Genomic DNA, 18,584 nt, shown 5'->3' with positions numbered 1-18,584 from the left:
TAATTTACCTCTGATGTGGTACGCCATGGTTGACAGAGAAATACACTGGTTAATACTATACATTTGTATTTATTGTTATTTATTATGTTATTGAGAGGAAATATGGATCTTCAAAAATGACTGCTAACTGTACTGAGAAATGGGCCATTAAACATGCCTTTCAGAATATGTCCTGAATTTTGTTCATGTTTATTGTTACTTCCTATTTGGTCATGAGCAGCAGATGGTGACATAAAGGTGATTCTAACTGTTAAAATAGTTTAAAATGTCATAACATTGTAGCAGTGTGTGTAAATTATCACTTTTTTAATGGAAAAGGGTTTATTGATGACATTTATACTTTCTATAATTTTCTTCTTTTATTTTATTTTTACAACTTTTCTTCATAAACTGCCACTTGACTCATGTAAAACGCCACCTGGATTCAACTAAGCAGATAGGTACGTGCCTCTTATTGGATAACTGCTGCATGAGTGATGATCGTTCCGCTGCAACACAATATTATCACCCAACTGATGCAGGGAGTGGCGTCTCGTTTCTGAAACAACCACGTAAAGAGACAAATCCCGAGGTCATGGAAAATATGTCAGTATGTTTGAGAAGGGTCAAATCCTTGGCATCAAGATAAGAAAACCTCTAAGGAGAAGCAGAAACTAATCTACTACAGATCTGAACCCCGGTGAGAGTGTTTGGGACGAGCTGGAGAAGGCTTTGTGCAGTGGTCACTCTCGCTCACAGGGGAATATCCCTCAAAACTAACTAATAATTAGAAAAACATGAGAGCCTGTCCTTTGCACTTTAAGTTATTGCTGCCTTAAAAGGACAAGCATTACACATGCCATTTAGATCCTGCAAACACTGGTGTCCAAAATGACATTTAACCTGAAATAAAATTAATACAGACAAACTCGGCCTCGCACCCGTCTGCCCGGGGAATGGAAGAAATTGAACTCTGCGGCGGATGAGTCACTCTGATGGATGTGGACCCCTGCTGATCAATTCATAGCCCTGACAGGATTGACAGCGAGCCGAGAAAAGGGCTGTAACATAGTCAATACGTCTGTGGTGCGTCTGCGCTCCCCTCATAACATGCTTTTATTCCTCTGGCATGAGGGGTGCTGGCAGAATGCAAACTACACCCTACACAGGCCTATTTGTCACCACTTTTAGGGCTTAGGGTGCAAACTGCAGGATCATCCCTTTTGCCAAGCCCTCCTCCTTTAGTTGGTGATGGAGACTGATCTTTATCAAGCCTCCGTAGCCTTGACTCGTGTCACCGTAACGGGCTGCACTCCGGGCCATCACTCCTGCCTGTCGACAGCAGAGTGGCAGCTGGACAAGCCATTATGAAACGACCTTGGCTTAGTGTCAGCAGCATGTAGTGTAGAGCCACCCCAAAGTGAGGCATTTTCCCTCCGTAGGTCAGCATGTTTACTGATGGACAGCCATCAGACAAATTGTTAGCATGATAAAGTAGCAGCAGCTTTTTTGTCTTCAGCTACGTCACACCACTGGAAAAAGATCACCCTAATGCTCTCACATATATAGACTAGAGATCACATCTTACCTACATTATTTTTGATTGGGGATCCCAAAAAAAAAAAAAAAAACATAAACATTGAAAATGACTTACTTATTGTACATAATAATGCCTTATACTTTTGCTCTACCTTTCACTGTCTGTGTTAGATTTAAACTCTTTCAGTTTTCTTTTTGCATGTCTGCTATTTTTGAAAGGTACCTGTAATTTCCCCATTGTGGGACAAATAAAGATTCTCTTACCTTATGATTATCAATTAACCACATAATCTTGAAATCTCTGATATGTTTTTCTTCAAACTGATTCACTTTGATGACAATTTGTTCAAATGTTGTTTAATTCATTCTTGTATGTCATAAATAAGAGATTATGTAACAATTAAATAACATTTCATATACCCAATGTTATATCTGATCTGCATATACTTTCTGATCCAACATCAAATTTTACTTAGGCTAGATCCGCTGATGCATACAAGTCAATCATTTATAGGTGTTTTTAATAAGTCCGCATACAATTCTTAAAAACAATGAACTACAGTATAACTGAATAATTTTGTCCACCAGAGCAGTGTTTGTTGTGAAGCTGGGCTTGCTTTTGTCATCTTAAAATACACATTTATGTGAGATGTTTTTGTACCGTGGTCCACTTTAACTTGTGCTCTTCATCTTGATGCGGTGGCCTGTTTTGCTGAGTACAAACAAACATGCTTCTGCTTTCAAACTGTGTGTTTTTCACTCATGACTGGGAGGCTCTATGTGAGACACTAACATTAGTGTTTGATTGTTTTCCGTCTGTTCCCTGATGTATGAATGTGATGTGCTGACATGAAATACAGCTCCTGGAGTAATGATTGAACAGTTCATAGCTCAACATATCAGAGTCAGAGGATGGTGTATCAAGCGTTGAAATAGCAGTGCTTTAAATGCAATTTTAGACTCTAATTGTAGTAACAGCAGGATTAGGATATTCTATAGGGCAAACATTCATGTTGAGAACATGGCCGCCGTTTTGAGCTTATGGCGGTGCTCATTGGTGCGTGATGCCATTTTAGCAGATTTTTTTGCTGCAGTTCCAATGGACTGGCCACTAGTCTATCTAAAGACAAGTTTAAGATCGCAAAACTCTATCCAGATTATTTAATAGATCTGTGTTTGTGAAGCCTTGAATATTCTTTGAAAATATATGAATTTGCTCTTTTATTGACCCCTAGGGGTCTATCTGATTCCAACAGATAGCCAATGTCATGTTCAAATGACTTTGCCAAATGTGTGGTATTCTAATAAATACATACAGTGTTTTTAGATTTATTTAAAGGCACCTCTGTCTTAAAAATGTGAAAAACTGAACAAATCAATTTGAAACTTCTAATTATTCACCTTTTGACACCAAAAGCTTCTTTTACAATATATGCAGTGGCTTGCAATAGTATTCGTACACCTGGAAGAACAACATAAAGTGGCACACAATTGTGAAGTGAAAGGAAAATTATGCTTGATTTCCAGATTTTATTTCATTTTTTTCAATAAAAACTAAAAAGTTCAGCGTGAAAAAGTATTCAGGCACCCTGAGTCAATACTTGAAGTAACCGCCTTAGTCTGTGATTACAGCTGTACGTATTTTGGGGTTTGTGTACCAGCTTTGAACACCTACAGACAGTTTTGCCCATTCTTCTTTGAAAAGCAGCTCGAGCTCTGTCAGATTTGATGGAGAGCGTTTGTGAGGGTCTTTTCTGGCTTTATATCTAGGGTCGTTGTCCTGCTGAAGGTGAAAGTTTCTCTTGTATTTGAATCCCTTCATCAACAACTGAGCAGTTTCCTGTCCATGCTGAAGAAAAGCAGTCACACAACATGATGCTGCACCACCATGTTTGACAGTGGAGATGGTGTGTCATGTGTGTTCATTTTTCCCCACACTAGGCGCAAAAAGTTCTGTTTTGGTCTCATCAAACCAGAGCACCTTCTCCCACATTATCAACAAGGGCTTCCACTCTTCCATAAAGGCCAGATTTGTGTAGTGCATGGCTAATAGTTGTCCTATGTGCAAATTCCCAGTCCACCTGAGCTGGGGAACTCCACAACTTTCTCCCTGATTTGTCGGGTATGTTCCTTGGACTTCATAATGCCGTTTGCACCCTAAACTTCTCTTTACAAACTTCTGTGGCTTTCACAGAACAGCTACAGTTCACTACATAGGTCAACGTTCAATCTTTCAGCAATTGGTTGCACTCAGGGAAAAGGAGCTGAATACTTTTGCACGCTGGGGATCATGTACAATTTTCCTTCAACTTCATAATCTGTGTGCCACTTTGTGTTGCTCCTTCACAAAAAATGCCAGTACAATTTATTTAAGTTTGGGGTAGTGATGTGACAAAACTTGGAAAAGTTCAAGGGGTACAAACACCTTTGCAAGCCTCTGTATGCACAGTAGCCAAACAAATGAGGCTCAACTACACGGACAAAAACAGGTACATCTACCTTATCATTATTAAAACAAGACTTATCTGCTTTTCCGATTCAACGAGTTAGAGCACTGTCACACCTAACAGCAGCAACTTGGCATTATGTAAGAGGCATTCTCAGTTAGTATAAGCCTAGTTGTCTTGACCTTGCAGCTCAGGCAAGATTCTGACAAGTCTCTTCTCTCCTGCAGTGTTTTGTTCACTGAAGCTTACTTTAAAACATTTGAGAACACGGCTCGCCATTCTGCACCGTGTACCTTAACCACAGGGGGCTCCACAGAAGCTATTTGAAACACTTTGTCGACTGCCCACACCAATCGTAACAACAACAACTTGGAAATCTATAGAAGTAGAAAGAAGTCAGAGGCATGCGAGGTCCTAAAGGTTTTTTGGAGAGTGGAGAGGTGATGTGCCAAGGAGATTTGATTTGGAATCAGGATACATTTATCTCAAGTTCGGCTCACTGCACTCAAAAGAACTGGTGCTGACAGACAGGCCACTTTGCCACCGTCAGGAGCAGGAGAGGCACGAATGGACACGCTGATCTCATTGTGTTGACTCTGGAACTGCAGGACCTAAAATACAGGAAAAGTTCTGGACACAAAATAAAAAGTTTAGTTTCAAATGTTTTAAACTTTTAAATTGAGATATACATTGAGTATGTGTGTGTATATATATCAGTCCACAAATTTTATTTGTTTTTATTAAGTCTATTCTTATTTTTTAACTATTAACTATTAGTATTTTCTTCTGCTGGTCGATTGCATGTCTGTAACAAAATCATTTCCTCTTGGGGATGAATAAAAGTAATTCTGATCTGGTGCAGGTTTTTGGCATTAAAAATGCATACATATCACTGTATTTTCTACCAATACACTGCATCTTTTTTTCTGCTTTTAGACTTAATTAAAAACTATAATTAAAAGTCTTATTCGAACATCTCCAGTCGCCCTCTCGCCGTGTGGGAAATTAGGGTTATGGCGGTGACCCAAATGATGATTACATTCTGAATTATTGCGTTTAATTATTTTTAGCAGCTCATAAAACACATCAGTAAGTCTGCCACAGCTGACAGTGGTTTTATTGAAGTCTGTCTAAGCAGCCCAACATCCACAATAAAATTAAGGACACACTAACTTTAAAGACTAAATAGAAAGCTGTTTATTCTGTTCCAAGACATTGCATCTGTAAGTTTATATAGTGTGGGGATTATTTTAGCATTGATCCATTTTGTGATGAAAGCTGAATAATTGGCGTGATTATATATTTTACCTTTGTAATCATTTTTCACAACCTTTTTGATCTGGAGTACCCCTAAGTGTGTATAACCCTTATATTGTGCTCCGATGTTTCTGTAGTAACTACACATTTGTTTACGTGTATATTGTCAATTATAACTAGGATATTTGTGTCAAAAGAAATAATGTCAGCTGTACTACAAATAACTTTTTATCCTTGTATCTGTTGTTGGGAAGCACTCCTTATCCATTGACACAAAGTTGTGTGAAATGGGGGTGAAGTATAAAGGAAGGGAGCTGAAAATCAATGTTACAACCCTGAGACTGACAGGATATGTCCCGTGACCAACACTGTAACCTAGTCTTGTTGGGCGTACCTCCTTGAGAAGGCCGCTTTCTGATCTCAGAAGCAAAGCAAGGTTGAGCTTGGTTAGTTTCCTGGAATGGGAGACCCCTGGGAATGATAATATTGCATTGGATTTATATAGCATCCTGCCCTTGTTATTATGGGTTACTCTAAATTGGCCCCTAGTGAATGAATGTGAGAGTGAACTGTTGTCTGTGTGTCTATGTCTGTGTTAACCCTGCAACAAGCTGGCCCCTGTCCAGGGTGTACCCCGCCTAAGGCCCAAAGTCACTGGAATAGGCTCCAGTCACCCGCAACCACTAACAGGAACAAGCGGTAAAATTAATGAATGTATATATGTATATATTGATATACATTATATATATAATTTATTCTTGGCACTTAATTTCCTGTCCCACTGATAAGCTAAACTGGTCATAGTCTAAATGAGAACTGCCGACAAAGGAAATGGCGCCTGTGCTTGCACCAGGGGTCTACCCAAGGATGTGCCAGAGCTTTAAGATGATACATGCATTGTCTTAGCGCTGAGGAATGAGGACAGCAGAAGTGTCTTGGCTGCTGTGTCGTCTGGCGCTCATATCAAGCATTCACACTGTGTTGGAGAGAGTGGTTTGAGCTCTGAGAGGGCTGAACACAAGAGTCGCTGTCTCCACTGAACTCGCCCGAGATGCAGCGATGTAATTAGCACATGAATTATTTCTGTGCGATGACACGCCTCGCTGGCTTTTGACTTTGCTGCGTCTCAGGCATGTCTCCCTCTATATGGCCCAGATTAGACACACACCAAAAGCCAGGCCTGTAGACGCAGTAGTGGCACCTCTCGTATAATTTAATGTGTACCAAGGGAACGTCTAAATGATTGTTATGTTGAGCTAAAGTTATAGTGTGCTTAACAATTTTGAATCACTATTACAATAGAAAGCTCAAAAGTGACAGTTTAAAAGTGATTAGTGTTTGCTCAGCTTTTTACTAATACAATACAATACAAATACAAATACATATACAAATACAATACAAATACTCATGTTACTGTACTGACTGTAGCAACATTTAAACTCATAGGACTTACTGATACAATTATACCTGCAAACACTAGCACGGCATGGACACTTATTGACCAGAGTGCATAAAACAATAAACAATAAATATAGCCGCAAGCGGCAATGATCGGCCCTCGCCACGCCGCCGTCACGCCGCAAGAGGAGGGGGCGCTGACGCGCCCCAATTGTCCTTTTAGTACGCCTACTGCTGAATCTGTGACGCTGTCACATCTTCTCCCCTTTGTTTTACCATCAAAAAGCAATTTTATTTTGAATTCTTGGCAAAATGTGCGGCTTTGCCGCACAGACACCGTGACTCTTTGAATAAAAATGTGGATAACTTTTGATGGTCCACCCCTGAAGATGAGTCTCACCAAATTTCAGGTTAATAGGGCTAACGCCCTAAGAGGAGTTTGTGAAAGTCTAAAGTGTAAACATGTTCTGGCGATTTCCCCATTGGAATAACATGGAAGGTTTCGGTCATCGTTACGGCAAAGCCATAACATTTATGACATGGGTCTCATTGACTTTTTTGATGGGGATGCCAAAATTGAGTTGTGTGTCAAATTTCATTTAATTTCGCAAAACTAAATATTTAACCTCCATATAAAATCTGTAGGGGGCGCTGTGGCTCCAAATTAATTTATTTCACTTCAAGTAGGTTTAGGGCAAAGAGTTTAACAACTGATTCTAATTTGACGCAATTCGGACTTTATCTGCGCAAATGGCAGAAATGTTAAATTTGGGAGATTTCTGAAATTCTTGCTACAGTTTGCGGCTTCGCCGCACAGAGACCGTGACAGGTATCAATGTAATTTGGATAACTTTTGATGTCCCACTCCTCAGTAGCATTTTCACCAAATTTCATCTTTTTAGGGCCACCGCCCTGGGAGGAGTTCGTAAAAGTACGACGTTTGGAAAAACTCCGAAGTCATGTTTAGCCATTTTTGAAGCAATATGGCCGACATTTGGTTGGGCGGACGGCGTTGCCGTAATAATATTTTTTACTTCTCTTGTCACCATCTACCTCTGCGCCAAATTTCATGATTCTACGATCAGATTTTTTTTGGGTCATTTCCCATCTCTCAATGCATTTTTGGTACATTTGGGGGCGCTGACGCGCACGATTTTTAGAGGTGTGCTAATTTTTGTGACTTTTCGTCAATGTTCACTGGGTGAAAAATAGGGGGGTTGGTCCCGAGAAGAAGAAGAAGAAGAAGAAGAAGAAGAAGAAGAAGAAGAAGAAGAAGAAGAAGAAGAAGAAGAAGAAGAAGAAGAAGAAGAAGAAGAAGAAGAAGAAGAAGAAGAAGAAGAAGAAGAAGAAGAAGAGGAAGAAGAAGAAGAAGAAGAAGAAGAAGAAGAAGAAAGAAAGAAAGAAAGAAAGAAAGAAAGAAAGAATAATATTCCGATGCGAAAACAATGTTTCCCATTTTTCAAATATCATGAACTATACATTTTCCATGGTGTGGGTCCCTGGTCACTGACGGGTACTTTCGTTAATTTTGAGTGGGCTCCGCCCACTTTGTGTTTTTGGCCCTCTATACAGTAATAATGTTCAATTTTTGCATTACATGCTTATATGCACGGAACATGCAAGATATGGGGAACGTATTCGTGAGCTACTTAGCGCAAATGAGTGCTTTATATGGGGATGACGACCGCGAAGTGCTCGTTTAGTGCGTACTTTTGCACGGGCTTCGCCCGTTTACAACGGTAAAGTTCCATTTTCCTACTACTAATTAGTATGCACGGGGCGTGCGTGAGTGAAGGAGTGCTTCGCACGGCCTTACGAGATTAATAGGCCTCTCGCCAGCTTGTGGCGCTCGGGCCTAATAATATTCCGATGCGAAAACAATGTTTCCCATTTTTCAAATATCATAAACTATACATTTTCGGAAAGCGCTCGCGCTTTCCTACCTCATGGTGTGGGTCCCTAGTCACTGACGGGTACTTTCGATAATTTTGAGTGGGCTCCGCCCACTTTGTGTTTTTGGCCCTCTATACAGTAATAATGTTCAATTTTTGCATTACATGCTTATATGCACGGAACATGCAAGAGATGGGGAACGTATTCGTGAGCTACTTAGCGCAAACGAGCGCTTTACATTGGGATGACGACCGCGAAGCCCAATGTAAAGTGCTCGTTTAGTGCGAACTTTTGCACGGGCTTCGCCCGTTTACAACGATAATGTTCCATTTTCCTACAACTAATTAGTATGCACGGGGCGTGCATGAGTGGAGGAGTGCGTTAGTGAGTGTTTGGAAGTGGGCGAGCGCTTCGCGCTCGATTTCGTGCGCACTACGTGCGCACTTTCGCAGCCGTGCTTCGCACAGCCTTACGAGACTAATAGGCCTCTCGCCAGCTTGTGGCGCTCGGGCCTAATAAAACAACACATATAAAATCAAAAAGGGCATGCATTAAAGATAAACAATGTAAATATTTAAGATAAAAATAGGCTCACTATGTACACAAGATTTACTGTTAAATTCAAATATGTAGTACAGAAAGTGAACAGTGCAGTGAGTGATTGATTAAATTATAGTTAAAGTGACAGGTTTTAGAAGTGTTCTTGACGGCAGAGGGAAAGAAAATGTTCTTGTCCGGGAGGTTCTGGACCGGATGGACCGTAGTCTCCTGCCTGAGGGGAGTGGCCTACTGCCTGAGGGGAGTGGCCTACTGCCTGAGGGGAGTGGCCTCCTGCCTGAGGGGAGTGGCCTACTGCCTGAGGGGAGTGGCCTCCTGCCTGAGGGGAGTGGCCTCCTGCCTGAGGGGAGTGTGGCCTCCTGCCTGAGGGGAGTGGCCTACTGCCTGAGGGGAGTGGCCTCCTGCCTGAGGGGAGTGGCCTCCGGCCTGAGGGGAGTGGCCTCCTGCCTGAGGGGAGTGTGGCCTCCTGCCTGAGGGGAGTGGCTCAAATAGTCCATGTCCAGGGTGAGAAGGATCAGCTGTGATCCAACCTGTTCGTCCCAGAGCCCTGGAGACGTACAGGTCCTGCAGAGATGGAAGTCTGCAGCCGATCACCTTCTCTGCAGAGGCACAGTGCGCTGTAGTCTCTGTTTGTCTCTGGCTGTGGCTCCAGCGTACCACACGGTGATGGAGGAGGTGAGGATGGACTTAGTGATGGCCGTGTAGAACTGCACCATCCTCTGCGCTGGCAGCTTAGCTTTCCTCAGCTGCCACAGGAAGTACATCCTCTGCTGGGCCTTCTTGATGAGGGCGCTAACCCACTTTAGGTCCTTAATGATGATGGTGCCGAGAAAGTGGAAGGAGTACATGGTGGTGATGATGGAGTCTGTCATGGTGAGGGTGCTTCACTGACATGTGTCGTTTATTGGCCAAGTCACTAACTTTTTGCAGTCTTTTGATTCTTACAACTCTATATACAGTAAGCGCGTGAGCGGTGAGTTCACATTAATATGATAATGCTTCTCTTTTGATGAGTATATTGATTCCTCTTCTCCTGAGGCTTACATTATGATCCAGGATTTAGTCTGTGAAAATGGATTGGGCTTTGCAGATTAGTATTCAGCACATTACACCCCCACTTCACTGCAAGACTGTCGTAATTTTGTGATAGGCCTAGGAAAAGGAAGAGCGCTTTTCAATATATTTGAATTCATGCACTGTTTGCTCATTTCATGAGGTAGTCATGTGCATTCCTCGCTCTAAAATTTGTGTATTTGCAGGTGCTGTTGGATTTGGCTGCACTTTGTTCCAATTTAAGTTTTTCAGGACTAAAAATTAAAGTGGAAAAAACCTTCTCCACTGCAGTTACCTTTCCCTGGTCTTTGCACTGGATAAAATCACACTATAGTGATTGACAGCCTAGTTTGGTCCCAAGACTATTAAATTGCAAGCTGCTGGATTGTAGATGGATATTTTTTTTCACGCCATTACAAACAAATGCTGTTTATATTGAGGTATTTGAGATCTAAATGACCAACATGTCAACTATATAACTAGTTTTTCTTGCATATTCCGGAACAAAGGGGACAAATCATGCAAAATGTATAGCTTTTATCAATATTTTTATCAATATGTTAACGTAATTCCCTCATTAAAAAAAACATACATTGAGTTGTGTTTCACATTTCTTTCACCTAATCCTGTCAAACAAGGTTGTCTTCTCAGAGTGCTCAGAAAAAAGGAGACTCAAAGCCACAATAATGCAAAATATGTTCACTTCAAAAATTGTAATCGGAAATAAGAATGGGCTTCTTACAAAAACTAAAACATCATAAAAAATGTTATTTGTAGCGCGTCCATTTGACTTCACAGTGATAAGAACATTCCACACTCACACACTGTTGATCTAAACCAAGGTCCTGAATTTGAGGACGTTATATTTTAAAAATGTCATATCTCACAAGACGTTCTACACGTGATTTAAAACATTGCGCTTCACTGCTCTCAGCCAAACAAACCCCCTGGTGATTCTTCTGTGGTGATATTTTCAGCGCACGAGCCCAAGCAGAGAGTTGAACATGCAGCCACATATAATGGACTTCATAAATGCATTCATATTACTATTTTAATTTTATTTTTGCATTTTAAAAAATCCTAATTTTAATGTAACCAAAGGGGAAATGCAGTGATATATTTACCAACTGTTAAAGATAGTATGGAAACTAGAAACAGGTTGATGTCTTGAACCTATAGAACCTTTTGTATTTGTTTTTGGAAAGCTAGTGTATTAGTTTGACTTTTAAAGTACAAGAAAACACGTAAGCAATGCAACAAAAAACAAAAAAAGACATTTATTATACTGAGAATTCAGAAAACATAAATCCAAGCTGAGTGAAAAATAACCCAAACACTTTTATAAAGTTTTGTCGCAAAGATAGTGGCCATAAATTTCAGGGTAGAGTGTTGACCTTCTAGTATAACACCACACCTTTGAGTAAACACACCCAGACCAGTGAATAAATATTGTCCTCGTGTTTCCTCTAGGATGAATAAACCACTGAACACAAGGTAGTTTTATTTTTTTTAATGGTTTAAATGGTTGTAGTAAATATATATGATCTAAATACAGCACAATGACTTTTGTGATAATGAACACTGTTATTTTTACCATTAGTGGCATTCTGCGATGTACTGAGAATGACCACTATGGCTATTAAGAATGAAGTATTATTATGATCCATATTTAACCTTTTTCTTGTGCAGTTTAGTAGAGAAGCTGAAATATTTAAAACCTATTTTCAGTGGCCAGCTGGGATCAAGGAGTTGGCAAAATGTGAAAATCATTTAATGTGATGATTGCTCTGATGGGAATATGTCGTTTGTTGACTAAATGTGCATTACAGTCCCAATATTTGTTTCAGATTCACAGCATTTTTGTACCAATGGAAGTAAATACCCCAAAATACCCTTTCGATTCTGTAATTATGATGGGTCATTGTTCCCTGCATACAAGGCATTTAGGAAATCAATGGAAACATCTTAACATGTTAAGCTTTAAGGATTTAAGGGGGGGAAATATACAAATGGATAAGATAATGCTGTTTAAGATAACTCATCATTTGGTTTAAGTTAAATGTGTGTAAAACTTAAATGTGTATAAGGGTAGTTTTATGGCTGGATGATATAGCAATACAAGTCTGCTAACATGATTCTGTATTCCTCTTTTTAATGCAGCTTTTTGCTCTTTTTCCCACTCACTCCTCCTATTGGTCAACTTCTGTCCTGTTCTGTCCCGAGTGACAGCTGGATTTAACCAATCACAGTAAAGAACTTTCAGAACAAGCTGACTTTACTTACTTCAAAATCGTGACCCTCTCCAAGAAAATTGTGATATAAATCGTTTGCCACATTGGCCACCTCTAGATATACTTTATAGTGCTTTTGTCCTCCAGATTAAGCCATCCTCGCATGGCGCTGAGCTAAGCTGTGAGGAGCGGTAGGCGACCGCAGCAGCACGTCGCGACCCTGCTACGCTTCATGAGTTACAGATTCATTATCGGGAGTTGTTGTTGTGTTGTTTTAAGTTTCAAAGTCCCATAATATTTGACATGTATCTGCGTAGTCATCCTAACCCGTCTGCATTGAATAAAACTAAACAAAAAGATGTGTATATGCCGTTTGATCTGGAGTTGAGTTTGAGTTCAGTGAGCTAATTAGTGCAGTCTGCATGTGTCATACTGGTGCCTAAATTGCTGCAGCACACCTTCACAATAATACTGACTTTAAATGAAGCACAAGTATTTTAATAAGTGTCTAATTGATGTCTGGTGGCGGCGTTAATGACAAGTGAATGGTGATGCCAATTAGTCAGCCGTAGAGAGACAGGCTAAGGAGAGGGGCGTTCTCTCCGCTCAGCACGACTTTATTCATACCGTGGATCTAATTGACACTGTATGTTAAATTGGCCCAGTGATGCTTACAGCAGCTGGAATGTGTAAGTTCATATATATTCACACACACTGACTTCTGTTCAAATACCTCTTGTCCATACTGTGCAAAGCTGGTGGTGTTATCTTCTGCCATGATAAACCAACATGCACCACATGTTTTTGAAAGAGGGGGAAACCCAAAACTAAATGGCCACATAGCACCATCATCCAGGACTTGAACCCAGGACCTTCTTGCTAAAAGGTGAGGGTTGTAACTGTAGGGCTGCAAAAATGTTTTTGAACAATAATAGCGATTTTCAATACTCATTACCGTATTTTCTGGACTATAAGTCGCACCAGCCAAAAAATGCATAATAGAGAAGAAAAAAAACATATATAAGTTGCACTGGAGTATGAAATGCAATAGCAAGTGTGAAAATAACAAATAATACCACATATAATTCGCTCCGGTGTATAAGTATATGTATATGAGTATAAATATAAGTATAAGTCGCACCCCGGCCAAAACTATGAAAAAAGGTGCGACTTATAGTCCGGAAAATACGGTAGTTGTTGCAGCTGCATTATTAAATGTAGTATATACTTTGTTCATGAAGATTCTTTCTTTCTTTTTCTTCAGTTGGCATATCTGACCTTTCTCTGGTTCTAATGAAATACTCAAACATGCTCTTGGCTTGGTTTTGTTGTTAGTAACCAAAGGAGATCAGATCCTTCGAATAGTGATAATTATGCTGAAGAAAATATTTCACCAGCTTCTTTCTTCTTTCTTCTTTCTTTGTGACGTCTTAAGCGGCTTATGCTGACTTTCTGACACCAGGCTGCGAGGCAATAACTTATGTATCACTTTAATAAGCTGTCACTCATATGTCGCATAAGAAACTGCAATCCAGTGTCGAGTCAGAAAAGATTTTTGACAACTTCTTCTAGTGCTCTGGTTTATTTATGGAAAGTTCCTGGTCCGGGGAATGAACTACCGGTGCTATTTTGAAATGTGTTGTGTATTTGTGTGCAAAGAAGAACCTATAAGTAAACGCGGGACAACAAGACTTTTTTATGCAGCAGCTTGTTACTTGGAGGCGGAAAGTACTATTTCTACAGATGCCAGAGGTGAGATTTCTGACTAGAGAAAGTTATTGGAATTCACGTGTTTGTCAATGTGAAATAGGGCACTATTAATGCATGAATAAAACATCTAACTAAACTATACAACAAGCTATATTTTAAGGTGATTAATTGGTTGCAATGAAGTAGTATTTGTACAACTTTGGTTATGATTTAGTCCAGATTTATCTCTTTGCACAATTTCTCTAATAAAATGTCCAGACTAAAAACTGAATACATTTGAATTAAAAAACTTTTCTGCTTGATTCCTTGGATGTAGCTCTGAGTTCTAAAACAGAATCCCTCTATCTATGTCAACAATAAGCAACATCGAGAATGAGGCTGACTACGGAACAAAAGTACCTCCACTATTAATGAAGCCGGATTATTATCTCTGAGAGATGACAAAAAACTTCAACAATCCAAAGAAATTTAGGAAAGTAGTAGTAGACTGGCTACAATATTTCAAGCTTTTTGAACAAGGAAGGTGCGAAGTTGACTGATGAAACATTTGATATCGGCTGCTTTACTTTTTGATTATTTATCGCCTGGCCAATCAGGGATGAAATCAGGGTTCTGGAATTACTTTCGGAGCCTGTTTTACCCTTGAAGCTCATAAAGAGTCTGGTATCGGCCACTTTTATGCCTCTGTTAGATTGTGGCAACTGCATGGCAAACGTCTGAGATCCTTGGATACTGGATATTGGAGTGCTTTTAGATTCACAACAGGCTGTGGAAGGCTCACCCACCACTGTGAGAATCCTATAAACATTGTTTGTGCTTTCAAATGACTCTTAATTGTGTAAATGTTTGTAAGATTCATGTGCTGTCGTATTTTACCTTTTGCCCCAGGTCACCATTGAAAAAGAGGTCTCAATCTCAATGGGTTCTTACCTGGTTAAATAAAGGTTAATAAAGAATAACAACCTGTGTTTGCCCTTTAAACTTGCTCACGTCGAGATACAACATTAGCTCATGGTGTCCATTGCAGCTATTGTCCTTCAGGAAAAAAATGGCCAGATATAGTAACTGCATATTTGTTTATTGAGATACACAACACCATTAATTTATATATTGTCTTCTCTACCAGCTCAGTTTCACCCTGTTATCTGATGATTTGATTGTGACAAGTGCGTCTCCTTTGGGTGCAGCTCATTTGAAAAGTGGCTCTAGAGCAGCAGATGCCAGATTAGTGTCAGAGAAGTACTGATGAAGGGCATTGCAGTTGATGGGTCGCATGGTGCTAGTGAACAGGGCCCCACAGCTATGAGATATTTGACGATTATGGGCCATGGAAAAGGCAGATGTTTACTTGGGGTTTACATACATTTAAGTGACAATTTGTTTTGCTTGAAATATGGCGACGATTTTGGCTACATTGCAGTTCTTTATCATCGCTGCCAACGGTGCTAATGTTTTGTGCCACCATATTTGTCATGTTCTAGTATTTTAACATTTTAGTTATGTCAATGCAATGCAGTTACAATGCAATTACAGTATATTTCCATTGTAATATCAAGTTAAAATCTGTTACTCTGCAGGGGTGTATTTAGGCACATTTCTATACATTTAAGTGAAGAACATTTCAATTATTTTCATTATCTCAGTAACATTTTAACAATGCATCAGGAATGTGCTAACATGTGCCTGTAAATATCTGGGTTGGGTCAAGTATTGGGCAAACTGGGAATATACCATAATATTTGCCACAAAAAGGGACGAAATCTCACTTTACTCTAAGTGGATTCTTCTTCAGGTCTAGTGTTTGTTTAGTCTTGAGTACATTTTCACCATGTTTTTGTTCTCTATTGGCCTAGTCTTTCCTTAGAACTACTTTAATCATAGTGTGGTCCTTTTTAAACTTAGTTTTTTGACCATTGTCCTCTTATAGACCTTGTTTGGATCTTGTGGTAATTAGAAGGATATTTTCTTAGGTGGCACTTGGTTTGAGAAGTTTTAGAACCACTGCACTTGAAATTTTGGTCCCTTTTTCTGGCAATGTTTTTTTTTTTTTATTGTAGACGACATACTCAATATTCTATTTGCTAATAAGAAAATGCTTAACTCTAAAAAAAAAGTCTGTACACAAGTCTGTTTCTTCACTACGAAAAAAAAAGTATTTCAAACATAACCTTTTTACAACCACTTTCTTAATGGTAGTGTTGCGTTGCAGTGAATTTGAACATTTCCATTCACAATCTATTTTGAAGGCACCTAATCTATCTAATTCTAATCTATATTTTGGGCCTGTCGCTGAGAGCTATCCATGGTGCTACTCTTGCTGTTTCTGTCCTTTGTTCTCAGACACTCAGACCAAGGGGGACTTCTCTTATCTGCGCTCCTATTGAGTGTCAGTACTCAAGGGCACTCAGATGCCAGCAGCAGGTTGGAGCCACAGGAGGCTGGGCACACCAAGTATCTCCAGAGGCCACTTGAAATACATGAGATACACCTTTAAGGTCTGAAGTTTGACCCAGAGAAATTCAGAAGAGGGTTGCTCAAAAAAAAAAAAAAAAAAGAATTAATTTGAATGCCATAAAAGGAGTTCTGTTGACACTTTTTATTTCTTTTTTCCAACTTGAGTGGGAATGTTTGACTTTAGCTACTTAAGAAACTCTTAGATTTGATTTTCAAAACCGGCACTACACAAACAGTTTTCGAAAACTGTGTTTTTTCTGCTGCGGTTGGGGGTCATGTCAAGTATAGTAATACTAGTAAGAATTAAGAGTGGGGTTAAACAGGGTTTTTGTGGCATCAGTAATTACAGTGCAGTTCACATTTAGAGACAATTACAGAAAAATAGAAATTGATTTTCACTGGTGATGGTGCGATACCAGTGATTTTTGTCCTGATCCGATGTGAAGTTTTATTATGGCAAGTATTGCAATATTGATCTATATTGATCCACTACTTTTTTACCTTTTAACATGATCTTTGCTCCAGCCCAGTTTGAACTGATCTACAGTATAGGGAAATGTGCAGAATATATGTGCAGATAAACTAAAATATAAATTAGGAGTTGAAAACATTTACAAAGATGTTAACTAAAAACCTTGTTGATCCCTCACCATCAATATATCAATATTTGGTATCAATCCGCAACAAATTTTCACTGCCTTATTGCCGTTGAAGAAGAGTTTTTGTTGATTGATTGTGACTGTTGAAATCATCTTGTTTAATGTGCCTCACCAATTCATTCTTCATTTTTGTCTGGGTCACTTCTGTACACTATAACCAAATTGTATAGAGTTAAGTTAAATTTTGAGGATTTTATGGAAAGGTACTTTAAATTTGAAAGATTCACAAGGTTTTATAAGGTTTTATATGCCTGAACTAAATCAGAACATAATGCTAGCTCAATCTTTAAAACTGACAAAAACTTATTTTTGACCACTGGATCGTAAGTGCTTGTTTTTGGCATGTTTTGTTGAATATTGAATCTTCTGAATTATTTAGTGTGAACCACCACAGATATAACTTTGTAATTCTAAAGGGATGATATTTACCCTAGTCTCAGTCTTTCATAAATTGCTATGAAAATATGTCACAATCATCAGTTATTTGTTGTAATATATTGATTTATTGTCACAAATTAAAGATGTGTTTAATCCAGGGCAATGGTACCTCAGATTATCATTGATGATTTTATTTTCTAACCTAATGTAGCACTTGCTCACCCAAAACTACCCCCCAGCCAACTACTGTAAATCCAACTCCTCAAGGGGGCATTTTCCAAACTGCTTCGCAGAATTAAGTGTACGAGTGCGGCCGCTCGGGTGTTTGGGACGGTGAGATGAGAATGACCCCAGCCTGGCGCCCTATTTGTGCTTTAGTCGTCGAGCTCGTGCTACCGGACTGAAGGACAGCCGGAGAGAGCCAGAGGTCTACAGGTCCCTTATTTCCACTGATAGGGGGCTAAGACGACCAAAGAGCGATGCGATCCAGTCAACTTCAATTACAGGCCCCTCCAAGTTCGTCCCAGAGCGGCTGTATAGTGCCTTAAAGGGGGAATCAATGATGTGACAAATTGGTGGAGACAGCAACCCCTTTTATTTGGTACATTGTTGCATCTGTGGCTGGTTCCATCTTAAGTAGTGTGTCTAAGAAGCAAATATATCTTTCTCGATAGTGGTTATAATTGAATGCTTAGGTGTGTTTTTGTTATTTGTTGGTTTATTTTCTGCCCTTGGTTTTAATAGCTTGTCCAGACTTGTTTTTGGATACCTCCTAATGGGTACCCTAATGCATCATCCAGTGACGCACGTAGCACAGGAGCTTTTTCTGTTGCTGGAAAAGTGTGAAGGGTTATCTCAAGGTTACGCCTGCCTCGTTGTAGTCCTGGAAGTCAGTGAGCCAAGTAGAGGAGGCAAATACACTTCTGCTATGCTGGTAGATGTGCAAGGGATTTGAGCAGAGCCTATATAAAGACAATGACATAGATATAGTATTTGCTGGCCACTTTGTTAGCCACATGTTGCAACTG

The 18,584-nt window shown here is 39.7% G+C and overlaps 1 protein-coding gene across 22 annotated transcripts in view; it reads left to right on the top strand.

Moving 5' to 3' along the window:
• LOC140351099 (neurexin-1a-like) overlaps positions 1-18,584 on the top strand; it is a 313,779-nt gene that overhangs the window by 87,521 nt on the left and 207,674 nt on the right. The window lies entirely within an intron of this gene.

The sequence above is a fragment of the Eucyclogobius newberryi genome, unplaced genomic scaffold, assembly GCF_026437365.1.
Source record: "Eucyclogobius newberryi isolate DKJ021-1_F unplaced genomic scaffold, fEucNew1.0.hap1 SCAF_8, whole genome shotgun sequence".
Taxonomy (NCBI): domain Eukaryota; kingdom Metazoa; phylum Chordata; class Actinopteri; order Gobiiformes; family Gobiidae; genus Eucyclogobius; species Eucyclogobius newberryi.
Note: the sequence above shows the minus strand (reverse complement) of the source record. Positions and strands in the feature narration are given on the sequence as shown.